The sequence below is a fragment of the Schistocerca gregaria genome, chromosome 2 (genome assembly GCF_023897955.1).
Source record: "Schistocerca gregaria isolate iqSchGreg1 chromosome 2, iqSchGreg1.2, whole genome shotgun sequence".
Classification (NCBI taxonomy): Eukaryota; Metazoa; Arthropoda; class Insecta; order Orthoptera; family Acrididae; genus Schistocerca; species Schistocerca gregaria.
The window spans coordinates 350,260,554-350,272,672 of record NC_064921.1 but is presented as its reverse complement, the minus strand read 5'-3'; the positions used below and the strand labels follow the sequence as shown (position 1 = coordinate 350,272,672).

Below are 12,119 nucleotides of genomic sequence, written 5' to 3'. Positions count from 1 at the left end.
TCCTAGAAAACAAGACTGAAACACAAACATGGTTCCGAGATCACAATGTGGTACTAAGGCTACATTACTGGATGTGTTTCCAGCCTACAGCAGTCTGGTGCGGCTGACTTCTTGAAACGCTCCAAAGCGGGGTCGTTCCTTCGTCTTTCGCTCAGGAGACAGGCCGAGATAACGAGAGCCGACATCTAGCGGCCTGTGCTCCAACTTCCCCTGCGTGCCTTATCGCGCACAATAACCACTTCCTGAGCCTAATCTCCCATCATAGCGCGCTGTGTGTGAGCAGGCTACCGAGCTGACGGGTCCTGCAGGCGGTGCCACGGTTTACATGTTCCACGCAACGCCCATCGCCTTTCTGCCAACACTCGCCGGCTTCCTGCTGCCTGTGGACCTCTCCACCGCTTCTGTAGTTGCTGCTGAGACGTTCGTTCCTCGCCAGAGGTGAGTATACGTTCACTTAACATTCATCGACGAACAGTATCGGAAATGAAGTACGAGCAGGGTGTACTGCTACACCTTTGATCATTATGTAAGTCATACATCTTTTTCTTATCAGCATTACCCTAAGATCTTCCCACAAGGGTGAAATTACACGATTCGTACTTAGTTTGTACACTGTAGAAGCTCCACTACGTTTCATGTGCATTGTAGCTGTGCTTGTAAAAGAAAGAATAACATTTGAGAGCAAAGAAATATGTACCTGAACTGTTGCGATAACTGACAACTCAGTCTTGTGCTAAATCTGCCAGATATTCACCGAGATAAAACTTCTTTTTCTCACGAATAGTGTGTGCACTGCCTGACAATGAAGATAACATTTTGTGGTTATTTCTAGTATTGTCTGCTGTAAATTTCCTGTGACATTTCGAGACTAGTCATTTCACACAGTGTGACTGCTAATGAAATTTAAAAAATAGTAACTATCCACCATTTTATTGCATATTATTTTACACTACGCACTCTATACTTTAATCTGTCTTCATTCGATACAAGATACGCTCTTACCATTTACCTGTGTCTCTTGCTTCTCAATGTTTAGTGTCCCACTGACGTCTACGTCGTTAAACGTGACCTTTCTTCATAATATTGCTTCTTCGTTGATTTTCAGAAAACAATAGACTTCGAAAGCGGAAACATCATATACACCCGTTCATTCAGTGATCAGTCTGTACACACATCTCCATACCAAAAAAACGTTTTTTACCTCCTCCAACGGAAAATTATGTACCTTATCTGGTAGAAATACAGTTTGATGGAATATGGAAATATAATTTCGAATCACCTCAAGGTGAAGCATGTACTGAAATGTTCAGCAACAAAATTGCTGCTTGAGTGAATTGCATGTTGTGCAGGGTCATAGATTTTGCTGTTCAGGGCCAGCTGTCTATCGAATGAGGTACTCGATTAAAGCCCGACATTTCATTTTGTCGCTACTTCTCTCTCCTGCGTTTTGCTTCAAGTGTAAGAAAACTGTTGCTCATTTTTTATTTTACCTACCGTAGCAATTTTTTCGATTTATAATAACATCTTACGAGTACACAGAACTTAATACGAGGTTTAGATGTCATTATTGATTTTATTGATAGTTTCTGGAATTGAACAACATTCGGTTAACGTATCGCCTCTGTTTTCTTATAGCACCTCAACAGAAAAGAGACCAGCCACTCTTGCTATAACTTGGTGCCTTCATTTGCATAAGGTGATTTTCTGTTAGCTTACATGGGTTTCAGCTAAAGGTTTTTGCATGAGTATCTGTTGGATGGCAGTTGCCAGTTTTACAAATGAGTCTCGAAATAGGGCACGATGCATACACAATAGTCCGCACCATTGGCTGTGCCTGGAATTTCATATGTGAACCAAGCCACACACATTACGTCGTTTGCACTATTAATAAAGTGTGGAGTCTCAGAAATTAATTTTATTCTTATGTTCTGCAAAAGCGGTAAACAATGTGTTGTGTTGACAGTTTTATCTGTTTATTTCATAAATCGAAATTCATTTACCATTACTAGTTCTCAAAGTCCTGTGCAATAAGAGATAACGAAAACGAAGATAAAGTCAGACACACTATGTTTTGACATCTATGCACGTTTTCTTCACCTAAAAAATGTCGCAAGCCTAGACTTGAAGGAAACTCTTGGTGCTAAAGGACGAAGGAGAAAGTAAAGTTCTCTGATGCTTTGCTAATGCCACAAACTAAAGAATGCATTCAGACAACTGACACCGCGATGCAGTTGCAAGGCAAGCATTCACGAAACGTGAATTCAACAACACTGCTGACGTTCTTGATGTTTCACTACACGGTATCTTGCTGTTAATTATTTTATTCCAGATGTACTGAATAGATTAACGGACACTTATGACGGAGTGCAGATAAAATTCTATACTTCTAGCATCAGCTGTGCAAAGTTCCTAAATTTCAGACAGTGTGATATAATAGTCTTTACGAAAGAAATCGCACTATCATACAAAAGAGAATTCATTTACTAGAAATACTTTAAAAATACTGTCAAAGGTGTTCTCAAACGCAGAGTTCTTTCCGAAACTAAATATATTGCTCAGCGTTTATGATAATTCGTTTTTGCTCTTTAACTTGATTTTATTCTTTGTATTTTGTACCTACTGTAAAAGGTTGCTCGCTAAGGAGGGTACAGTAGGAATAAATGTCTGAAACCATTTTTAAGCTCACCTGAAGTATAACGACCGTTTAACGATCGCGACGTGCTTCGGGTTGAGGTATGCCTTGCTTTACAGAGAGGTGACGGCTATTTCGGTTTTACTTAACTATCGGACTTTTAGCCGGTTGGCTATTGATCTCCGTAGAGCGAACAGTAAACCAAGTCTAGAATAAAACACTGAGGAATCATTTCTGTAACAAAAAATGAAAAACACCATCATATTGATACTTGTCTAGATAGAATTGTAAGTCAACACAAGACAGTTTTAGTACTAGTGCAAATAGTGGTCCAACATGTACAAATTGCAAGATATTCAAAAATAACTCTTTCAACAATACTAAGCTAACAGTAGTCATACTACACTAATAGGTCGTTAATGGTTATACAAAAATCTTTTGCAAACTTTAAGAGCATAAGTACTTAACACTCGTTAGATGTGTGTTTACTTTGTGACATGAATACGGAAAGAATTAAGTGCCGTTTGGAGTCTGGTAAAATACGCTGTGTTTTGAAGTGGAAATAGAACATCCAATTTTTGAGGTTAGTAAATATGTTTCTAAACTATAATTGATTGTTAACACAAAAAATAGCATATAGATAAAATCTCGTAAAGAACTATAGTCAAAATCAGACATAGGAGTAATTTACGTTCACCATGATTCAATCGACAACATATAAGTAAAATAATAGCTCTCATATTGGATCTTAGTTTATGGAACCGTGAAATATTTCTAATATCAGATTGGATACAACCACAAAACAAAGTTTCGAGCAAGGAAGTCTGTCTTGTATATCACAGAAGCGTTAAATTTCAAACAAACAATCGGCGATAACCCAGTTTTGAGCTATGTCTAGACACTTTAAAGTAGCATCTTCGGCTAGCATTTTCCTTGCTGGGCAATAGTTTTCGAGTACAGATTAGAACTTGATGTCTCCGTGCCGTTAATGCAGTGAAAAAAGTGCCATACTAAAGCTGTCATATGTACGAATTCCAGTTCAAAGTTTTGTCGACAGTTGATGTAGTGGTAACAAAAATGTCTGAATAATCACCATACTGCAGGATTCTAATTCTCTTCAGCCATATTCTACTACTCATCGTACTTGTTTCTCACGTGTGATGACTGCAGTTCTTAATTGCTAAACTTATTGTACTTTTCCTTCGGCTTAACCATAATCAACAGGAGTGCCTGGTTCTCGAAGTTTGACAGTGTTTTTGGGGGGGTATGTCTTTCGCGGCATCAGTTATCACTGTGTAATTAATTATATTGCTGAGTTCATAATCAGCTGTCTATTTTTCCTCTAAAAAGTTTGTGTTGCTCTATAGACTGTACTTTGCGATGACAGCATAAATCACTGATGACTTGTGGCAATTAAACAGTGACATCTCAGCAAATACGTCTAATAACAGAGCAGAAATTTGTTGCAATTTCTCAACACATTTTAATGTGCTCTCCTCCATTGCAATAACCAATTTTTCTCGCACGCATTTAATTTACAAATATTTCAATCATAAACATTTTCTAGACAGCTGTTTTGGTGAATATGGCAAATTAAATGATGCATCTGATACCGATAATGTGAACTCCGAACACTTCCTACTGATCTTAAATAAATTGGGACAAGTCAGACTAGTATCATTTGTACTACGTTTCATCATTATAAAGATGAACATTACGACTGTTGACATAAAGTTTTTCTGAGAATCGTACTGCGTCGTAATGTAAAAAAAAATGTGCTGGAGAAATCAGCGTTTCGGCAACTGTTACAGTGGACTTCTTCTGGGTCTACTGCTGTGATTTAGCTTTTTTTATTTATTGTTCCTTTTCCCACTCGCTCTATATGGGCAGTCAGCGGTACAACGTTCCGCTCTTCAGCCAAGAGCATTTTTAAAAATATAACAAGAATAAAGAATCTGTGTACTTATTTATTATTTTAAATTTAAAAAATCAAAGATTGATGACGAAAATATGTACATTTTGAGAACACATTAAAAATGGCGAAATTCGTCTAGGAAAAAACAATGAAGCACTACATTTTCACTTAAAATCTGAAGGACCTGTACTGGAAGAAAAGTATTTCGCGAGGAGACAATATGTTCCACAGGGTAGTATACGAGATACGGATGTAAGTGCGGAGGGGTGGGAATTTGATGTGATGGTAGAGGATCTTTGTGGAGGAAGGTAACGGGTACAGAAAACGAAGCAGTACATGGCGTTCGAGGATTTGGAGGGACTTGTAGAACTTTTGTTGGGTGGAGATCCATGCAGCATTTGCATAGCAGAGGATGGATCGGATTAGGATTTTGTAGGTGCGAAAAATAGTGGAGGGGTGTAATCTCGAAGTTTGGCCTGTTTGTAGTTTTTGCCTATTGCGGGATTTTTGTTGGATGGATAGTGGGTGAGGTTTTCACATTAGTTGCCAGTCGAGTGTTGTCCACGCAAACAAACTTGTTATTTTAATGTATTGGTTAACTGGATAGGACGGTCGTAAATTGTAAGCTAGAAGACATGGATGTGTTTTTACTCGTGTGTAGTTGATTATATTTTGTCACTGCTGCTCATTGAGCATGAAGCTACGTCACAATTTTAAAAGGTCGTTGTCACACTGAACTGCCAAAGAAACTGGTATAGGCATGCCTATTCAATATCGAGATATGTAAGCAGGCACAGTATGCTGCTGGAATCGGCAATGCCTATGTAAGACAACAAGCGTCTGCCACAGTTGTTAGATCGGTTACTGCTGCTACAATGGCAGGTTATCAAGATCTAAGTGAGCTCGAACGTCGTGTTGTAGTTGGCACACGAGCGGTGGGAGACAGCATCTCCGAGTGGGGATTTTCCCGACCGACCATTTCACGGTTTCGACATCGCTACGGCCGGAAAAAGATCCTGCAAGAATGGGACCAACGACGACTGAAGAGAATCGTTCAACGTGACAAATTGCTCCAGATTTCAATTCAGGGTCATCAACAAATGTCAGCGTGCGAACCATTCAACGAAATGTCATCGGTATGGGCTTTCGGAGCCAAAGGTCCACTTGTGTACCCTTGGCGACTGCACGACACGAAGCTTTACACCTCGCCTGGGCCCGTCAACGCCGACATTGGACAGTTGATGAGGAAACATTTATCTGGGTCGGACTAGTCTCGTTTCAGATTGTATCGAGCGGATGGACGTGTACGGGTATGAAGACAGCCTCATGAATCCATGGACCCTGCATGTCAGCAGGGGACTGTTCAAGCTGGTGGAGGCTCTGTAATGGAGTGGGGTGTATGCAGTTGAAGTGATATGGGGCTTCTGATACGTGTAGAGTATGACTCTGACAGGTGACACGTAGGTAAGCATCCTGTCTGACCACCTGTATCCATTCATTTCCAATGTGCATTGCCACGGACTTGGGCAATTCCAGCAGGACAATGCGAGACCCGACACGTGCAGAATTGCTACAGAGTGGCTCCAGGAGCACTCTTCTGATTAAACGCTTACACTGGCCACCAACCACCCCAGACATGCACATTATTGATCATATCTGGAATGCCTTGCAGTGTACTGTTCAGAAAACATCTCCACCCCTTAGTACTCTTACAGATTTATGGGTAGCCCTGCAGGATTCATGGAGTCATTTCCACCCAGCACTATTTCAGACATTAGTCGAGTCCATGCCACGTCGTGTTGCGGCACTTCTGCGGCCCTACACGATATTAGGCAGATGCACCAGTTTCTTTGGTCTTCGGTATATGATTGCTCACTTGAGGCAGAAGCAGCGGGAACATATTTACAACAGGTAGCTACGGTGCACGGAATGGGGTCGTAGGTTGTGTTCCAAAAATGAACAGCATAGAGACAGAAGTGATGACACTTTCGGCAGAACCTGACCATTATTTTTCAGTACAATGCTCAAGCACGTACAGTGTAAGCTGTCACTGATTTGTTTGACTGATGGGGCTGCTAAGTGCTATACCACCTACTGCACTCCCCTGACTTAAGCCCTCGTGAGTTCAACTCGATTTCTAGACTGAAGGAAACACTTCACGGCATTTGCTTCAGAACTGCTACAAATTCGTCGGGCAATAGACCGCGCCACTCGAACTGTCAACACAACTGGCACTGCTAAGAGTATCCTACGACTTCCACATCGCTGGCAACGGGTTATACACAATGATGGTGACTACTTTGAAGGTCAGTGAAACTTTGAAACACGTGTCTATGTTGTACGAGATGTAAATAAATAGTTCCCACTATTAAAGTTCCAACCTTCGTATATCACATCAAATGAGTGTCGCGCAGAGGCAGATTCCTCGTTCCACACGTGGCTAACTGAGCTGCTGAGTGCCTAATCATTAGCTGTTGCTATCTCTGCTGGATGGCAGGGGGTCGCACTGAAATGCTGAAGCACCGTACATCTTCTTTCCTCAGAGTTGTGTATCACGTGTGTACAGTATCAGTCGTGCGGTTGTCTGTGAAGAGTACTGCTGCAGTTTGATGTTGCGTTTGCTTTATTATAGATGACTAACCAGATCCATCAAAAAGAGAGTGAAATTCGACACTTTCTTGTAGTCTACTTATCTCGAGCAGCACCAACCGTGCTGCCGAACTTAATGGAGTGCTGTTGACGAAACGCAACGTAAACAGCCCCTCATCTTCATTCCATAAAGAATTGCATTGAGACCTGGTAATTAACATTAGGACACTGTCTGCTGATCAGAAATTGTACGCCTATATTTCTCCTTCTCTTATGAGCTAGTACTGGTGATAGAAAACCTCTTCCGCCACGATGAAGATGGCATGAAGACTGGTGCAGTATTTCAACAACAAGGCCATTAGAAAAGGGTGCCAACGTAAGACTGGACAAAGATGGAGTCTTATAAAGGAATCATTCCAGCATACAGGAAAAAAAGTGCAATTGCTAAATCTGTTGTACACGGCTGCTTCTTCCACATGCGTGCCTAACGCCTAGACCATCACACGTACATCTACATCATACTCCGTAAGCCACCTGGCGGTGTGTGCCGGAGGATAGTACTGGTACCACTAACTGATCATCCCTTCGTTGTTCCACTCGCGAATGATGCATCGGAAGAATGATTGTTGGTGATCCTCTGTATTGGCTCTAATTTCTCGAATTTTCTCCCCGCGCTCATTTCTCGAGTTGGAGGAAATAATGCTACCTGACACTTCCCAGGAAGTGTTTTCTCGAAATTTCATTAGTAGGCCTCTCCGCGAAGCATACGCACTCTCTTGCAGCGTGTGCCACTGGAGTTTGTTGCGCATTTCTGTAAAGCTCTCGCGCCGACTAAACGAACCCATGAGGATACGCACAGCTCTTCGTTCGATCTTCTCTGTCTCTACCATCAGTCCTACCTGGTAAAGATGCATATAGTTGAACAAAACTCAAGAATCGGTAGAACACTCGCCTTATTAGTCACTTTCTTCGTGGATGAGATACATTTCCTTAAGATTCTTCCGATGAATCTCAGTTTGGCATGGGTTTTCCTACTGTTTGTTTTATGTGGACGTTCAAATGGTTCAAATGGCTATGAGCACTATGGGACTTAACATCTGCAGTCCTCAGTCCCCTAGAACTTAGAACTACTTAAACCTAACTAACCTAAGGACATCACACACATCCATGCGCGAGGTAGGATTATAAACTGCAACCGTAGCGGTTGCGCGGTTCCAGACTGAAGCACCTAGAACCGCTCGGCCGCTGCGGCTGGCTTGTGGACGTTCCACATAAGGTCGTTCTGGATAGTTTCTCCTACGTATTTTACGGAAGATATTGTTTTCAACAATTTGTCATCAGTAGTGTAGTTGTATAGTAGTGGATGTATGTTCGTATGTATGCGCAATGTGTTACATTTATTCACGTTCTGGGTCAACTGCCAGAGCCTGCACCATTCATCAATCCTCTGTAGGTCATTATGCAAATCGATACTGTCTTATACCGTTGTTACTTTCTTATAGACAACCGCATCATCTGAGAACAGTCTTAAAGAGATTCCTCAGATTTCTACTAGATCATTGATATACCGGGTGGTTATAATTAAACGTCCCTATTTTACACGTTATAACACGGAAAGTAATTACCGTACGAGTACCAAATCAGGTAGCATTAATGCAGAGATTATGGGGTTCATGATTTCCATGTGTCACAGCGCCACTATCCAGTGCCGTGATCAGTCACTGTGATCCATAGTCTGGCAGTCCTGACCAGTGCACTTGTTAACGTGCCAAAATGAGCTTGGACAAAAGGAGCAGGGCATTACTGTTACCAAAACAACAGTAATGCTGCAGCTGCACTTCGAGAATATCGCGGGCTGAATGGATTACGGAAGGGTTCTATTTCTCCTCCTGCTGTGCGGAGCAGATGCAGAAGTTCGAATCGACTGGAGAACTGGGCGTCGCTCCGGGAAGAGGCCGACGACCGGTTGCACCACAGCTGGTTGATGAAGTCGCTGTTGCTATGGCAGACAACGCTCCGCGCAATTCCCGATCGTCAGGCAGTGCGCGTGCTGTGACACGACAGTTGAGCATCCCGTGGTCCACTGTACGGAACGTGCTTCGAGGCATTCTCAAATGGTATCCGTACAAGATCCATATCGTACAGCAGCTTGCACCACAGGACGCATAACGACGTGCTGACTTCGCTCTCCATTTTCTCGCAAGGATTGAAGTCGACGAGGGCTGGACCTAGACCATCCTATGGACAGACGAAGCTCATTTTTCTCTGACAGGATAGGTGAACATACAGAATCGTCAAAGGTGGGGACCTTTACCACAGGTCGATGTGCATGAAGTTCCTCTGTATGGTGAACGTGTCACCGTTTGGTATGGTTTCACGGGTACGTTCATCATTGGCTCATTCTTTTTTGAACTGGTTGGCCCTCAAGGTCCAAAGACGTGCACTGTGACTGGCCACTTACTGCGATATGCTTCGCCACCCTAAAGAAGAGAGGCGCATTGAACTCTACAGTTTTCATGCAAGATGGGGCACCAGCGCACATCGCCAGTGAAGTTCACCTGTTTCTCCGAAACACGTTTGGAAATGATCTAATTATGAGCCGCTCGTTTCCAAATGCGTGCCCGGCACTATCATCTCATCTGACTCCCTCTGATATCCGGTTGTGGGTCGGCCGGAGTGGCCGAGCGGTTCTAGGCGCTACAGTCTGGAAACGCGCGACCGCTGCGGTCGCAGGTTCGAATCCTGCCTCGGGCATGGATGTGTGGGATGTCCTTAGGTTAGTTAGGTTTAAGTAGTTCCAAATTCTAGGGGACTGATGACCTCAGTGCCATTTGAACCATTTCTGGTTGTGGGGCTACCTGAAGGATAGGGTTTACCAGAGGAACATTCACACATGTGCTGATCTGAAGCGCAGCATGTCAAGAGAGGTAGCCAGCATACCTACCGACGTGCTTCCTTCCGCTGAGCAGAATGCAGTTCTGCGCTTTGAGACTGTTCTAGACACAGACGGCAGCCATATTGAGCCCCTTTTGTAGCAGTAGTGGTACCGGTGTGTAATGTTAGATGTACTGTAGCAGCACATTAAAAGTGTTTCGATTGAATTTATTCTACATTATTTCTCTTTCCCGTGTCCTTGACATTAATGCTACAATGTTTGGTCCTCATAGGGTTAATAGTTTACGTGTTATAACGTCTTAAATAGGGAAGTTTAATTATAACCACTCGGCGCATTGTAAACAGTAACGGGCCTATCACACTTCCTTGGTGTACTCCGGAAGTCTACTATGAAATCTTTATTCAGTCGCCAATCTGGTCCGATATTTGATAAGTTCGTATTGTTTTCATTAACCGCTTAAAATGGTTCAAATGACTCTGAGCACTATGGGACTTAACTTCTAAGGTCATCAGTCCCCTAGAACTTAGTACTATTTAAACCAAACTAACCTAAGGACATCACGCACATCCATGCCCAAGGTAGCATTCGAGCCTGCGACTGTAGCGGTCACGCGGTTCCAGACTGAAGTGCCTAGAACCGCTCGGCCACCCCGGCAGGTCTTCATTAACCGGAAGTGCGAGACAGTGTCAAATTCATTCCTGAAGTCAAAGAACACGGCATCAACCTCAGCGCCGTTGTCTACACCTTTCTCCGTTCCTCCATGAGATCAGAGATCTCTGAGTTTCTCTCTTTTGTGGAATCCATATTGAGTTTTATAGATGAGATTTTCGTTCTCCATAAGCGTCACAGTTTTTTAACATAAAATCTGTACCATAATTCTACAACAGATTGAAGTCAACAATATAGGCCTATAATTACGTGTATCTATCCTACGGCCCTTCTTGAAAACGGGAATGACCTGTGCGTTTTTCCAGTAGTTAGGTACCATTCGCTGCTCCAGCGAACTACGATAAACTTCTCTACTCCTCGCGGTATCGTCTGCAAAACTCAAAACGGCGATTTTTTGGCCAAACTGCCACCACTCTAATATTAAGTGATCTACAAATCCGTCCCTTGTAAATCCTTTAGTGAAGACGAGACGACATCAAACAAATAACAGATTGTCTGTACCCAAATGCAATATTTTAATTACACTTTTATGTCCGAAAGAGGAATCACACAACGCAATGGATTTGTACTCGACAGGAGCTGGGTTCGAATCCTTGCCCAACCATCCAGATTTAGATTTTTCGTACCTACGGTAAACTGATCAAAGCGAACGACAAGATGGTAGCTTTGAAAAGGACCATCCCATTTTGCAGTTTACTCTAACTGAGTTAGTGCTCCACCTAACGTTTTCGTCGTCGACGTGATGTCAGGCTTGACTTCCTTTGGTTTCTCTCTGTCAGCGGAGTGTACGGTGCGCAGGATGAGGCCACCATTGCAGACTGCCTCTATCGGAGAAGATCCGCTACAACGTTTTCCTTCTTCCTTAACAAATAAAGAAGTAACAGTATCTTCTAGATACAACAAACTATATCATTTTTTTTAAGACGATACGGATACGGCGTGGCTTTCGAAAAAAGCATTAACGCACATTATACTTTCTTAGTGAGCTGTATTTACGTTGAACAGCCACCCATGTAACTTTTCTTGAAGTGTAATGCTTAAATACTGTCTGTACCTCATGAAAAGCCAGCAAATAGACGCTTTATCTCTGTGAAGTTCGGTAAGCCGTTTATCGCCACTTCGGTACCACAGGTGGCGGGAAACTGTCTAGAATAGTGATTTATGTAGGTATTATGACCGACCGCTAGCAGTACATCGCATACAGGATGAAGTGCGTAATAGTTGAGACGCTGATTGTAGAGAAGCGTAAGTCAGGACCCTTCATTACGTGTTCAGTGGATTACACAAAAAAAAAACTAACATTGCGACTCACGACGCGTAATCAAGGCTTCGTGGCCCCCGTACTCCACGTCAAATCGACTTTTTTCGTCATCCATAACAACACTGTACCGCACTAACCAAGTACTCGTCAAAATAAT

At 42.7% G+C, this 12,119-nt stretch overlaps 1 protein-coding gene across 2 annotated transcripts in view; it reads left to right on the top strand.

Annotated features, from left to right (window-relative positions):
- The first annotated feature begins 267 nt into the window (after nucleotides 1-267).
- Nucleotides 268-12,119, top strand: part of LOC126337029 (ras-like GTP-binding protein RhoL) — a 350,016-nt gene continuing 338,164 nt past the window's right edge. For both annotated transcript variants that reach the window (XM_050001312.1, XM_050001313.1), the window contains exon 1: nucleotides 268-438. The gene's annotated coding sequence lies outside the window, so the exon portion shown is untranslated. The remainder of the gene's footprint in view (nucleotides 439-12,119) is intronic.